A 16,013-nucleotide genomic window follows, 5' to 3' on the forward strand; every position below is an offset into this window, starting at 1 on the left:
AGGTAGCTGGCATGTCATAGAGGGAGAGCAGCTTGTGATCAGGTTTTCTATTTGGAGAAGGCAGTGCTGTGCCAAGCAACCCCAACCACAACACATTTAAAGTCTGAATGGGAAAAGGAGCGGTACATCTGGGATCCTATTTCCCCTTCCAAGAAGATACAAGTCACTCTAGACGGCTTCTCCTGGTTCCAGAATCCTTTTCCTGCCTGGTTTTTTTTTTTTTTTTTTTTTTCTCTTGTGTCCTGTTTTACTTCAACTGTAGGGGATTGAGAGTGATGGGCTTGGGAGGCAAATTCTATTTCCTCTCTTTCCGCTTGTTTTTCTGCTACATTTTAGGTCTTCCTCGTGATTTATGTGCATAAATGATGGCTTACATGAATCATTCCTAAACGGTTAACTACGCAAGCAAACTGTTCATCATCCAGTTCTCCGTGATAGCCTCTCCTTATGTTCACCAGGCTGCCTCACTCCTTTCTCAAATCCCACCGCAAATTTCACGTTTCCGAAAAGCCCTCTCTGACAGCTACAGTGAAGACTTCTAACAGCCCTTATTCAACCTCACCTCTGTCCCTTTTCCCCAGCTCACCAGTTAGCTGTTCTCACTATCTGACGGTGCAGTCACAATAAAATAAAGTAGGGACAGCAGACACATAAGTTTTGTACTGTTTCTTCCCTCTTGATCTGTGCCTGGATTTATGCCTTCCTGACAAATAAGCAGGTCGTTGTGTGTAAACATTACAACCTAAGTGAGAATTATAGAGAATTATACGGTCATACCTTGGAGATATTGTGGGTTTAGTTCCAGAACACCACAATAAAATGAGTATCACAGTAAAGCAAGTCAAATTAAATTTTTGCTTCCCCAGTGCATATAAAAGTTATATGTATACTATAATCTTTTAACTGTGCGATAGCATTGTATCTAAAAAAAAAACAACAATGTACATACCTTAATTCAAAGATCCTTTATTGCTAAAAGATGAGTTTTCAGCAAGTCTTAATCTTTTTGCTGGCAGAGGGTCTTGTCTCAATGTTGAGGGCTGCTGACTGATCACGGTGCTGGTTGCTGACGGTTGGGGTGGCTGTGGCAATCTCCCAAAATGAGACAACAGTGAGGTTTACCTATGTTTATACGTGGAGGGTTCGCTCAATCCTTTTAATTGCTGCATAGGATACAGTTCATCCCTTTCCCACTGATGGACATTTCGTTTCTTCCCAACCTTCACGTCCAGGTACGTCCGGGCTGCTGTAACAAAAATACCATAGGCCAGATGGCTCATAAACAACAGAAATTCATTTCTTCCATTTCTGGAGGCTGAGCAGTTCCAGGTCAAGTCACCAGCAGATTCAGTGTCTGGTAAGAGCTGGCTTCCTAGTCATTGACTGTGGTCTTCTTGCTGTGTCCCCATGTGGCAGAAGGGGACAGGGAGATCTCTGCGGTCTTCATGAGGACACCAGGCCCACTCATGAGAGCTCCACCCTCCTTACCTAATCACCTTCCAGAAGCCCCACCAAATACCATCACTTTGGGGGTTAGGGTTTCAACATACGAATTTAGAGGGGACACAAGCATTTGGTCTGCAACATTCTACCCTTGGCCCCCCAAGTCCATGTCTGTCTCACACATCATCAACCCTAAACTCCAAAAATCTCCTCTAAATCTCATCTAAATCAGGGGTGCCTGGCTGACTCACTTGGCAGAGTGTGCAACTCTTGATCTCGGGGTCATGAGTTTGAGCCCCATGTTAGGCATGGAGCCTACTTAAAATTTTTAGAAAAAAGTAATCATAAATAAGTATTAATAAATAAATATCATCCCAATCAATTATGGGTGAGACTCGAGATTCATCCTGAGGCCAATTCCTCTCCAGCTCTTGGCCTGCAAAACCGAACATACCCTGTGCTTCCCAAACATGAACTGGTGGGACAGGCCCCGGACAGACTTTCCCATTCCAAAAGGAAGAAATAGGAAAGAAGAAAGGAGGGAGGTCCAGAGTAAGTCCAAAACCCAGCGAGGCAAATTCCATTAGACCTTGAGACTAAAGAACAATCTATTTTGGCTTGATGCTCTACCCTTCACGTACACTGGGGTAGTGGTCCTGGCCTCCCAGCTTTTTTGGGCAGAAAATGGCTCCCAAAGCTTCCAACGGCTCTGCCCCCATGGCTTTGGATGGCCTCACCTGCCATGACTCCCCTGGGCACCACTCTTATGGCTCCAGGGTCCTATCCTTTGAAATATAGGTGAAGGCAGCCATGTCCCCAGCGATTGTACACACTGGAGGCAGTGCAGATACCACTCTCCCTTTCGGGACACGCAGGCGGGGGATGGGGGTTGCGTGGGGGAGCAACCATTTAGCCCACACTGCACCTGGGCCCACTGGCTGCTTACCTGAGGCAGCCGGCTGAGGAGCACGGTTGGGGAGTGCGGTGGCCATCACACGGCGTGAAGTGAGGCAGTGCCCAGCAGCCCACACCGAGCTCCTGAAAGTGCCAGCAACCCCTCTTTTGAAACTGCCCCTCCCTGCCCTCCATCTTTAAGTCATTTCTCTCTTGTTGAATTTTACTGTGAGCCGTCAGGAAGAACCAGTCTGCTTCTGCAACACTTTGCTTAGAAACTGCTTCAGTGCGCCTGGGTGGCTCAGTCTGTTACGCCTCCAACTCTTGGTTTCGGCTCAGGTCATGATCTCGTGGTTTGTGAGTTCGAGTCCCACATCAGACTCTGAGCTGATAGTGCAGACCCTGCTTGGGATTCTTTCTCTCCCCTCTCTCTCTGCCCCCCCCCTGCTCGTGTGCCCCCCCCCCAAAATAAACAAACTTAAAAAAAGAAAGAAAGAAACTGCTTCAGCTATATATCCAATTTCATTCCTAGAGTGAAAGGATTTCAATCTTAAATGGAACCAGAAGATATGAAATGCGGAATCTCAAGAATGTACCCTTAGAAGAATGGAACTTAAGAACCAAGAGACTGATTTCCATTAAATGCCCGATTTACCCAAGACCAAGACTCACCGCCTCACCAATGAACATCCAACAAGAATCTCTCCCCTTTCTCAAGCCAGTAAACTTACTGCTCGGACTCTGGCTCAACCTCCCCTTCATTGCACTCCTTGCCCATAAATATTTAAATATTCTCCCTCGATGCTGACTGGACCAGCCTAGAGCTTGCATTGCCCAAGTTGTATCCCTCTGCTATTCCCAACTCAGTTTTAGGTCAAGACAACACACTTCTCTGTGGGTCAGGAATCCAGGCACAGTTCATCTGGGTCCTCTACTTCAGAGTGTCTCCTGAGGCTTCAATCAAGGTGTTGGCCAGGGCTGGGGTCTCTTCTGGGAAGAGCTCTCTTGGCTGGGAAAAACCTACTTCCAAGCTTACTTGGTTGTTGGCAGGATTCAGCTCTTTGCAGGCAGTTGGACTGAGAGCCTTAATTCCTTGCTGACTGTCGGCCAGAGGCTACCTTCAGTTGTCTGCTATCTGAGCCTTTTCACAGGACAGCTCATAACATACCGACTTGCTTTGTCAAAACCAGCAGAGGTGAGACTTTGAAAGCAAGACTTGATGGTCAGAATCTTCAGTACTATCTCTTCATGGATAATAATATTCATGGATAGTATTCTTGAATATTAACCTACTCATCTTGCGTATTCTATTGGTTAGAAGCAAGTCACAGGTCCCACCCCATAATCAAGGGGAGGGATTACCCAGACGTGTGAATGTCAGGAGGTAGGGATTATCATGGGCCATCTTAGAGTTCATCTGTCGTAGGCAGGCATAATAGTTAAGAATATTGGTTAGCCTGTCAATTAACAGCAAAAGAAACAACAGATGTTGGCGAGGAAGTGGAGAAAGGGGAACCCTCTGTTGCACCTTTGGTGGAAATGCCAACTGGTGCAGCCACTCTGGAGAGCAATATGGAGGTTCCCCAAAAAACTACAAATAGGGGTGTCTGGGTGGCTCAGTCGGTTCAGGTCACGATCTCGCAGTTCGTGAGGTAGAGCCCCACTTCAGACTCTGTGCTGACAGCTCAGAGCCTGGAACCTGCTTTGGATTCTGTGTCTCCTCTCTCTGCCCTTTGCTTCCTCTCTGTCTCTCTCTCTCTCAAAAATAAATAAACATTAAAAAAAAAAAAAAAAACCTAAAACTAGAACTACCCTACGATCCAGCAATTGCACTACTAGGTATTTACCCATAGGATACAAAAATACAGATTCGAAGGGGCACGTGCATTCTGATGTTTATAGCAGCATTATCAACAATAACCAAACTGGGGCGCCTGGGTGGCTCAGTCGGTTAAGCGTCCGACTTCAGCTCAGGTCACGATCTCACGGTCCGTGAGTTCGAGCCCCGCGTCGGGCTCTGGGCTGATGGCTCAGAGCCTGGAGCCTGCCTCCGATTCTGTGTGTGTCTCTCTCTCTCTGACCCTCCCCCATTCATGCTCTGTCTCTCTCTGTCTCAAAAATAAATAAATGTTAAAAAAAAAATTAAAAAAAAAAACAAAACAATAGCCAAACTATGGAAAGAGCCCAGATGTCCATCAAGTGATGGATAGAGAGGATGTGGTGTATATATGATTGAATATTACTCAGCCGTCAAAAAGAATGCAATCTTGCCATTGGCAACGACATGGATGGAGCTAGAATGTATTATGCTAAGCGAAATAAGTCAATCAGAGAAAGACAAGTACCATATGATTTCACTCAAGTGTAGAATTTAAGAAACAAAACAAATGAACATATGGGAAGGGGGTGGGGAAGAGGAGAGAGGGAAATAAACCTCAGGAGACTCTTGATTATAGAAAACAACTGAGGGTTGGTGGAGGCAGGTGGGTGGGAGATGGGCTAGATGGGTAATGGGTATTAAAGAAGACACTTGTGGATGCCTGGGTGGGGCTCAGTCTTAAGGGTAAGCATCCAACTCTTGATTTCAACTTAGGTCATGATCTCACATTTTGTGAGATTGAGCCCCACGCTCAGTGTAGAGCCTGCTTGCTCTCCCTCTTCCCTTCCCTGCTCACAAGTATGCGTGTTCTCTCTGTCTCGAAATAGATAAAGAAACTTTCAATAAGTAAATAAATAAGGAAGGCACTTGTTATGATGAGCACTCAGTGTCGTACGTAAGTGACGAATCACTGAATGCTACTTCTGAAATCAATATTGCACTGCATGTTAACAATTAAAATTTAAGTAAAAAGTAAAAAAAAAAAAAAAAAGAATATGGGTTAGCCTGTCATTACAAACCCAAATAATGGTGGGCCCAACTAGACTAGAGATTTATTTCTCCCTCATTTGGAGATCCGGATACATGTACAGGGCTGGCATGGTAGTTCACAATCATCAGAGACCCGTGCTCCTTTTATCTATTCATCTGCCATTTACAACATGTGGATCCTATCTCATCCTACAAGATAGCTGCTCTAACACCTGCCGCCATGTTGTATTCCAGCCCCTCAAGTCCATTCTACATACCGCGGCTAGAATAATGGTACTAAAATGCAAATTTAATCATGTCATCCCTCGGCGTAGAAACCAGTGGCACTTCCAGCCTACAGTAGAGCTCCTCAAACTTTTTTTTAACCATAAATCCCTGTACTCAGTACAGACATACATATACATGCACATCACACACACACACACACACACACACACTCAAACGTGTATCTCCAACACCTGTAAGTTTCATGAAGCAAAACACACTCTTACTACTACTCTGATATTTCCTATTCTATTTCTTTTCATCGAATTCATGAACTACTAATGGATGTGGGCAAACACAGGCCTATGGGGTGGTGACCTGTTTGCTTTCTCCCTGCACTCCAAACCCCTCCTGCTCCAGACCTATATACCTCCTCCTTTCGTCCATAACCACCTTTCCCAACTGGCCTTCTCACCTTCCCAGCCCCGCCATACTTTTCAAGAATCAGCTCAGGCATTGCTTCTGGAACCCATTCCTTGGTGCCCGGTCCCTTTCCGTGAGCCCCGTAGCACTCTACGTCTCCCCCATCATAGCACTCAGGCTGATTCCTCTCCTCTGTTCACATCTCTGCTCCCCTCTAAGCCACTTCCTTGAGAATGGGGACTATGACTAAGGTTGACATATCCTCAGCCCTTGCGTAGTGCCTGACATAAAGTCAAAACATAATAAATGTTTCTTGCGTGAATAAGTAAATGAATGCATGTCACAGGGAAAGAAGTTGCTGCCAACATTTACTGAAAATCTATTCTATGTAAGTGTGGTGCTAGAGAGAATCATGAAAAAGATAGCAGAAGTTGACAGTGATGAATTTTAAAAAAGGTATAAATGACCAGAGTTCATAAATAAGGAGAGTCTTTATATCTACAACTAAGTGCCATCAAGTGTCTCACTGACAATGGATTGAGTGGTGGCATTGAAAGACCCCGTTTCTTGCATCCCTTCTCTTAATCCATTTCCTGTTTCATCTCCTACGAGAAAACTCAGACGTCCCTCAGACGTCTCTCTCCTAACCCGGGCTTATTCTCCAACAGTGAGGCCCAGTGTAGAGCAAAGGAATAGAGCGCTATCCATGTGATTTTTTTTTTCAATTTTTTTTTAATGTTTCTCACTTTTGAGAGAGAGAGAGAGAGACTAAGCCGGGAAGGGGAAGAGAGAGAGGGAGGCACAGAATCGGAAGCAGGCTCCAGGCTCTGAGCTGTCAGTACAGAGCCCGACGCGGGGCTCGAACTCACAGACCGCGAGATCATGACCTGAGCCGCAGTGGGCCGCCCAACCGACTGAGCCACCCGGGCGCCCCAAATAGCCATGTGATTTTTGATCAAGTACCCCAGGTGACTAATTCAGGGCCTTTCAAAACAGGCCCAGGGAGCCAAAATGAGGTAATATGACGTGTTACAGACTTCGAGGGTGGTTAAGGACACACACAGCAGCTGCTGCAGCTGCCTTCACGAGCCAGAAAATTCAGGAGTTCAGCAGGAAGGGAAGTGTGAATCCAAAATGGATGCAGTGTCTCGTTTCCAGACACTTCTTTGACTCTGGGAGACCTGGTCTTCTCAGGTCAGTTCTGGATTCCTGGCTGGTGAATTCATGAATAAATCAGGCCAAAAACATACGCAGGCGACACGGAAAAGAATAAGATATTACAAGGCAACAACTTACACTTTGGGGTTAATTTAAAATCCCAGATGCAGGGATGCCTGGGTGGCCCAGTCGGTTAAGCATCCAACTTCGGCTCACAGTTCATGAGTTCGAGCCCCATGTCGGGCTCTCTGCCCTCAGCTCAGAGCCTGCTTTGGATACTCTGTCCCCCTCCCTTTGTCTCTGTCTTTGCCTCTCCTCCCAATCACGCTTGTGCCCACATTTTCTCTCTCTCTCTCTCTCTCTCACATTAAAAAAAAAAAAAAAGTAGCATTATCTCTTTTGATCCCAGAGCAGCCCTGTGAGGGAGGTCCAAGTATGATCCCATTTTATAGATGAGGAAACTGAGAGGTTAAGTGACTATCTATGGGTCACACAGTGAGTAAGTAACTAGAATTGTATGGAATTCTAATTCATAATACTATTGATCTGTTACAAGGGAACCGCAATCAGAAGGCTGGATTCTAACCCCAGCACTGCCAGCTGCTTAGCTGTGTCATCTCGGAATGTCATTCAGCCTTTTTGAGCCACATTTTCTCATCTACAAAAAATGCACGTAGTAATACCTTCCCTATCTGCCTGGGGTGGGGCGGGGGGGGGGATGCTTATGGGGACAGAACCCGGGGTACGTGTGAAAGTGCTTTATAACTGGTTTGGTAATACACAGACGTCTGATCTTAGCAATCTTTTTCGGCAAAATAATGAGAATACTTGTTACCATCTTTTTACTTTGACAGTGCCTTTTACTGCGGTCGTTCAATAATTTTGCAGCATACTATTGCCTTTGTGACACCCCTGCGGCCCCCGTCCCCCACAGGTGCACCTGCAGCAGGCCGATGGGGGAGGAGAAGCTTTCTTCTCAGAGGGGCTTTAGGGCAGCAAATTCTCAACGTTGTAGCACGTTAGCGTCACCCGGAGCACGTTAAATACGCGCCTGCCTCGACCCCACCGTGACCAATGAAAATTTTAATGGGGGTGGGTGGTAGTGGAGACGGGACTGGGCATCGGGATTTTTTGACGGTCCCCAAGTGGTTCCAGTGTGCAGCTAAGATCGGGAAGCACTGCTGTAGAGACTACGGATGTGCTTCAGAGATGGCGGTACCTGAGCAGAGTGGGTCCGAGGGTCGCTTGGGAAAGAGGTCCAGGCGTTGGACCTTGAAGCACAAAGATCTTAGGGTCCTTCCATCACCTATGCAACTGACCTCCTTTCTACAGCCACTGTCAGGAGAAAGCAGCCCAAGCAGTACAGAGCCCCCGCCCTCGTCACTGTTTCTCTACTAAAATCTGCCTCCCCAAAACATTCCACAGTATGTTCCCATGTCAAGGACTACTCACCTATGAACTCCCTCCTCGTACCAGAAATGAGGAAACAAAATCAAGAAAAGGATTCGATTTGGGGGAGAATCCCTCTTTTAGATCTGGGCACCACAAGCAAGGGACATTTCTCTTAAGCTGATCCCACTGGAAATTACTTCGAGATGAATTACATGGTCTCATTTGATCGATTCTCTCCCAAGACTGGAAACGATTTGGTAGGAGGAAACTCCTGCTACAAGACCTGGAGATTTCAATAATGAAGCGGTTTATCTCTCATCTGAGAAGAGTTTATAGTCCACAGCATAGCCTGGAGACAAATACCCAGCCTCTGGGACCCCACAAAGGCAGTAATTAGGCGGCATTTTATTGTGATGCAATGGGTGTGCGAAAGAAGGAGCCAGGCTACTCTCAGGGGCTTTGGAACCAAATTGGCTTCCTGGAGAGCCAACAGAAGAAAACTGGCAACCTAAAAATATTTAAAGGGCGTAGGACCCCCAAGGGAAAATTTCCAACTATTGAAGTGAAAAAGACTGAGCATTTGCTAAGTCCAAAAAGGAGCTTTTTAATGAAAAACTCAGCAAAGTGCACAGACTTTGGGCAAGGATCTTAAAAACATAATAATTAAGGTCATACCAACATAGACAGAATAATCAAACCAGAGACTTTGTATTTTCTTTATAAGGACATAAGAGAAAGTACCTAAAAATAGTTTCCACAGATAATGATCCCTTCTTTCTCCCAAGTTCGTGAGGTTATAACACCTTCGCTGTACAGAAGATAGGCTCCATCTCACCATCTGTCAGGCATAAACCTGAACTTGATCTCAAGATCTTTTTCTCTGGGCTGTAATTACAATTCTGTTACTTATTCCTCAACACAGCCTACATCTCACATGCTCCTTATACGAATGATATGCAGTGGGTGCCATGGTTAAGGAAGCTCTCAGGCACCAGGCTCAGCTGCCTGGCCCAAGCTGTCTGACCTTGGCAATGACTTCACCTCTTTGCGCCTTGGTTTCCTTGGCTGTATAGTGGGGATAACGATAGTACCAGCCAGACTCACGGTGCCTGACACACAGCAAGAACTCAAAAAACAATTGCTGTTATTATCACTGCACTTTCCTTTTCCCTTAGTGCCTGTAAAAATATTTAACCTATTTTAAAAACAAAAAGCAAGACACATGGGCTAACAAAGGATTGTTTTCAGATTTGTGGGTTTATATTTATGTGGAACGTCTCAACAAGCCATCGAGTTACACATTTAGGGTATTGTTTTTTTATTACAAGCAATTCTACATCCAGAAAGTATTCTACAATGTGGTCCCTGATCTCGAGGTTTTGTTAGTTGGGAAGAGGCACAGATGCAGATATAGGGTTCACGTGGGGAGAGACCAGAAGCAGGGAGAAAAGTTGGACGACTTTTAGTAATCACCTAGGTATGAGGTGATGAGGTCCTGGACCAAGGTGGGGGCATTGAGAACACAAAGTGATAGGCATGGGAGATACGACACAGATTTGTCCCCTTCACCCCATTCTCATAGCCTAAATGCTCCCTGGACCCAGCCTTTGTTATCCGAGCACAGGAGGCCAAATTCAGGAGCACCAGATGCATTCCCGAGGTTTCCAAGCATGTCTGGGCTCTGGGGCTTCCTACCTCTCCCTTTCTTGGGTGCTAGAGCGTGAAGGCTCTGTGGCCTCAGGAAGCTATTCTTGTGTCCTAGTGGACTGTCTCATCCTAATTCCCACGTGCTCCCTCTTGCCCTTCTATCTAGACAGTAAGACAAAATCGTAGTCATTTCTTGCTCCTTCTGAAGGTTATACGGTATTCCTAATTGTGCGGGGCTTTTTAAATTATTTGAAATTATCTTTGAATTGTTTAACGTTTACTTCTTTTTGAGAGACAAAGAGACGGCATGAGTCTGGGGAGAGGTAGAGAGAGAGGGAGACACAGAATCCCAAGCAGGCTCCAGGCTCTGAGCTGTCAGCACAGAGCCCAACGTGGGTTTCGAGCTCATGAACTGTGAGATGGTGACCTGAACCAAAGTCAGACGCTCAACCAACTGAGCCACCCAGGCGCCTCTGTGTTAGTGAATACTTTTAATACGTCATGAGTAAATTAGAACGTAGTTTAAAAAGGTCACAAAAGTATACTTTTAAATGAACGCAGTTTACCGTACCTAAATTATTCCTTGATAAGTTGAAAAGAAAAACAAGCAGGTTTACTGAATATACGAAACAGTGACAATCACAGATCGAAAGCCAAGTAAAAAAAAAACTCAACTGACTAGTTACTTTACTCCCAAGGTCTTTATTTTTTATTTATTTATTTATTTATTTATTTTAAATTTTTTTTTAACGTTTATTTATTTTTGAGACAGAGAGAGACAGAGCATGAACAGGGGAAGGTCAGAGAGAGAGGGAGACACAGAATCCGAAACAGGCCCCAGGCTCTGAGCTGTCAGCACAGAGCCTGACGTGGGGCTCGAACTCACGGACCGCGAGATCATGACCTGAGCCAAAGTCGGATGCTTAACCAACTGAGCCACCCAGGCGCCCCATATTTATTTATTTTTTTTGAGAGAGAGAGAGAGAAAGAGAGAGGGAGACAGGCAGAGAGAGGATCTCAAACGGCTCCGTGTTATTAGGGCAGAGCCCAACTCAGGACTCCAACTCACAAACCATGAGATCATGACCTGAGCCGAAATCAAGAGTCGCTCAAGCAACTGAGCCACCGGGGCGCCCCCAGTCCCAAGGTATTTGCTATTGGTCTAGAAGGCTAGACATTTGTTATGTGTGGGATAATATACCTCACATTGTATCGTGGGGTCATCCCTTATGCAAGATTAACAAAATGAAAAAGCAGAACATCCAACTTCTTATTTCTGATGAAACTGCAACCATCCGCTTTTTCTTAACACCCCATTGAAGTAGATAGGGTTGTGCCCTGGGTAGTAGTTTAAAGAGATGATTAGTCGCGGTAACCTCTTAAAATGCCTTTGAACTCGGCAAGTCACACGCAGCTTGGTGCTTTCTGTGTCGAATTTAATGATGGAGACAGTGACACGTAGAGCCCCCCCCCCCCTTGGAGTGGTCTCCTGGTGGGCAGCATGAGTGTCACCTGGGCGTGTGATGCTCGAACCCCACCCAACACCTTCTGAACCAGAGTGGGAGGGGCCCGGGTCCCTGTATGCCGAGGTCCACACAGCAGGTGGGAGCAGAAACCTAATGAAAAATAAGCATAGTTTTATAGTCACATACCTCTTCGGGCAGAAGAGTCTCCTAACTATTTTTGAGCTTTAGAACTTACGATTTTCCAGTCAACGTTCCACAACACTGGCGTACCTTTAGGACTATCTTACGGCAATCTCCAGGAAGAGGAGGAAGAAGAGGGTGTGAGTGGGAAGGACCTGATTTATATTCTGGCCCAAGCACTGAGAAACACGCACCTCGCTCTTTTCCTCACGCCGCCATCACTTGGGGGAGTGAGAGCACGCTTTAGATTAAAAATGGTTCAAACCGACTTGGCCATAAATTGGCATTCTCATGCATCTTAAAAAGCACGCGCCTTCCGAGACACTTGGCTCCTAGAATCTAATCATGGCAGACACTCCCCTCCCCCCCCCACCCCCAGCCCCGTGTTGGAGTCGCGCGGCCTCTGCTTTGCTATCTGTGGTTGTCAGGTGCACTACCTCCCGTGCAGGCCATGTTCAACCACACCTACAGCCGCCTCTCACAGGGTGCGTGCCGTGCTGTGAGCGTGGGCTCTCCCGCCCCACGGCCGCCTTCTCTATCCATGAGTCTCAGCTCAAATGCTTGGTCCTCCGGAAGCTCTTCCAGAATCGCCCGGGCAGATTCACTCCCTTTGTACACAAATCCATTATAGCCATTATATTTTCTGTATTTTTTAAATATTTATTCATTTTTTTTTAACTTTCTATTTATTTTTGAGAGACAGACCGTGAACAGAGGAAGGGCAGAGAGAGAGGGAGACACAGAATCCGAAGCAGGCTCCAGTCTCTGAGCTGTCGGCACAGAGCCCGACGCGGGGCTCGAACTCACAAACCGTGAGATCACGACCTGAGCTGGAGTCGGACGCTTAACCGACTGAGCCATCCAGGTGCCCCTATTTATTTATTTTGCGAGAGAGACAGTGCAAGCAGGGGCAGAGAGAGAGAGGGAGAGAGGGAGAATCCCAAGCACGCTTCAAGCTGTCAGCACAGAGCCCAAGACAGAGCTCAATCCCACGAACCGTGAGATCATGACCTGAGCCGAAACTGAGTCGGATGCTTCACTGAATGAGCCACCCAGGCGCCACTCTCATAGCGTATGTTTATACTCCAATTTCTCTCTCCATTGGACTACATCCCTTAAGGACAGGAGTGATGTCTTACCTTTTGCGGACTCAGCAGCTGGTTTATTGCCCCATAACAAAGTAGTGTTTAATGAATACATCATATGAATAATTGAATGAATGAACGAGTGAATGAATTATACCTAAATGAAGTTCTACAGAAGCATAGAGAGGGCAGCTATAACCACTGACTAGCCACACCAAGGAGACAGCATCTGAGCTCGGTATTAAAGGACAAATCTGATTTTTAGGAAGGGAAAGGGAAATAAGAATCACAAACAGAAGAAGGGCATGAACAAAGTCATGGGGGTGGGAAATAGGGCAGCCTTCCCAGAAAGCGACGAATACTCTGCGTCCAGTAGCAGACAGACATTAAAAAGGAAGAAGCCGGGGCTGACACTTAGACCAGGATAATGTGTGAAGAGCTTAGGCTTTATTCTGGACATAGTGACAAACCATGAGGGGCGCCTGGGTGGCTCGGTAGGTTGAGCGTCTGACCTCAGCTCAGGTCACGATCTCGTGGTTTGTGAGCTCAAGCCCCAAAGGGAGCTCGCTGCTGTGAGCACAGAGCCCGCTTCGGATCCTCTGTCTTCCTCTCTGTCTGCCCCTCCCCAGCTCACGCTCTCCCTTTCTCTCTCCAAACTAAATAAACATTAAAAAAAAAAAAAAATGAATCATGAAGGAACTTTGATACGTGATCAGATAGGTGACTTCCCTGGAGATCGGTTAGGAGGAAATTGCCGCCGTCCAGGGATTTATAGTTATAGCTGATAAAGCACAGCAAGAGTGGAACAAAGCAAACAAGGGAAACCTGAGGGACCTTTTGGAAATAGGAGCGACCCGTTGAATGTGGGAAGCGAGGGACCCGTGCGGCTGAAGACTGACCTGAGCCCTCTGACCTGGTGACTTGAGTGCAGGCTCAGACAGCACCGCCCGCGAGGGCCATCTCGTCTTCACGAGCAGGGTTTTGGTGGACGCCTGGCACTCACTTAGCGTGCAGCCGGGGGCACTGAGCAAACATGCCTCGCCAGAATTCATGTTCCTTATGCACACCAAATACATTAAAAAAAGGGGGCGCCTGGGTGGCGCAGTCGGTTAAGCGTCCGACTTCAGCCAGGTCACGATCTCACGGTCTGTGAGTTCGAGCCCCGCGTCAGGCTCTGGGCTGATGGCTCGGAGCCTGGAGCCTGTTTCCGATTCTGTGTCTCCCTCTCTCTCTGCCCCTCCCCCATTCATGCTCTGTCTCTCTCTGTCCCAAAAATAAATAAAAAAAAAAAAAAAAAAAAGGGAAATATTACAATCCTTATGATGAATGTCTTTTTCAGAGACTCTCTGAGCGTTTCTTAGACTCCCAGCATGTTTTTCAACCACAGATGGATTCACAACCCCTTCAACCGTCTCGTTCAACCTGTCCACCCACCAAACTGACCCCTGCCCCTCCATAAACGGAAATCACCTTGACGATCGTGTGTGTTGGGGGGGTGGGTGGGGCGAGACAGGCAAGTGCTTGGTATTTTTACTTTTTTGGAAGGGAGCGCTATGACAGTTTCAGCCCACCGAAAAGAAATCCAAAACAGTAAAACGGGCTGAATGTTTTTCTCCGGTAGAAGAAAAGAAAGCAAACCTACTACAGGTAAATTGAAATCCTCAAATAGACCCGCAACGCATCGCTGAGACATTCTTGGGATAATGGCTTAGTTAGACCGGGGCCACAAATCTTTACATTTCTTCACTCGCCTGGCAGGACTAATGAGATTTTATGGCGGGCAGGCTGTTTATCCCTTGGGTGACATTGGCAAGAACAACTATATCTTTATTAGTTAAGACTTTTCTGCACTACAGCTTTTTTCCCCACCAAAGACTGCCCCAGCCTGGATCACAACACACACAACACGTAAGAACCTCATTTCTTCGTATAAACACTCCACCGCCCCCTTCTGTTGTTTGGCTCCAATCCTTCTTTCCTAACGTCACGTCACTCCGTCAAAGGGGCTGGCAGAAAAAAATGGATCAATGGAAAAGGGAAGAAAAGGTTTCAAGGGGACCTGCAAAGAGATATAGGGCTGACAGCTCCACTTCTAGAACATTCGGTGTGCCCCAAAGCCATTAGGAATAGAGCTGCAGACCCTCTGTTACCGGCAGTACAGGCAGGGCTCTGCTCCCATCAGCAGTGGCAAGAGATAGGAGCACGGTGACCTCCACTTCCGTCTGGGAAAAGGATTCGACCCCTTTTGTGGTTTTCTTCAGCACTTAATTAGCATCCATATACACGCAAACAGACAAACTCACATATTTGACAATTGCCATCACAAATGCCTACAATGAAGTATCCATCCTACCTTTGTGACTAGGAAAGGGGCCCCAGGCCTCAGACCAAAGGATAGGGGAGAAATTGCCCGGCCAGAGTCAACGCACAGGTTCTATTTTGGGATAAGGCGGAATAAACACACTCCACCCTGCTTCTCCCATTGAACGCAGCTAGAATAGATGGACACAATGCACGGAGCAGCTCTATGAGGTCTTTTTAAAAAGGAAAGAGTAGGGGTGCCTGGGTGGCTCAGTCGGTTAAGCGGCCAACTTCGGCTCAGGTCATGATCTCGCGGTCTGTGAGTTTGAGCCCCGCGTCGGGCTCTGTGCTGACAACTCAGAGCCTGGAGCCTGTTTCAGATTCTATGTCTCCCTCTCTCTCTGACCCTCCCCTGTTCATGCTCTGTCTCTCCCTGTCTCAAAAATAAATAAACATTAAAAAAAATAATAAAAATAAATAAATAAAGGAAAGAGTAGCCAGTCATTTGGGGAAGAAAACAAGAATTCAAAGAACCTTTAAACTGGCTGTGGACTTAATGTTTTTTTCTCCTTTGGTGTCCCCTAGACAGGACTCAAGGCAGACTGAACCCCAAAAGGAGACACCCGTGTGGACAGAGAGAACTGAGTAGAAGCCTACTAGCTCAGGTTCAAGATGTGAGAAAGAAGTCTTCTGGCAGTGCAGCGGCAGCACAGAAGGTCCACGGCATAGAAAATGCCAACGAAGGGGAACCTTCCTCTCCAGTTAAAGGAGGGGTGGTCCAAGGACCATGCTCTTTTCCTCTCCCTGTGTACCCACCACTTGGCCCAGGACATGGGAGAGTCACAGGAATGGCACAGAGTAGATTAAATAAAACAGTAGCTTTCTAGATGGATGAACCCAAAGGAGAACCTGCAGGAAACTGGAAAATACAGGGAGATCAGGGAGAGAAAG

The sequence above is a fragment of the Panthera uncia genome, assembly GCF_023721935.1.
Source record: "Panthera uncia isolate 11264 chromosome A1 unlocalized genomic scaffold, Puncia_PCG_1.0 HiC_scaffold_16, whole genome shotgun sequence".
In the NCBI taxonomy this organism is placed as follows: Eukaryota; Metazoa; Chordata; class Mammalia; order Carnivora; family Felidae; genus Panthera; species Panthera uncia.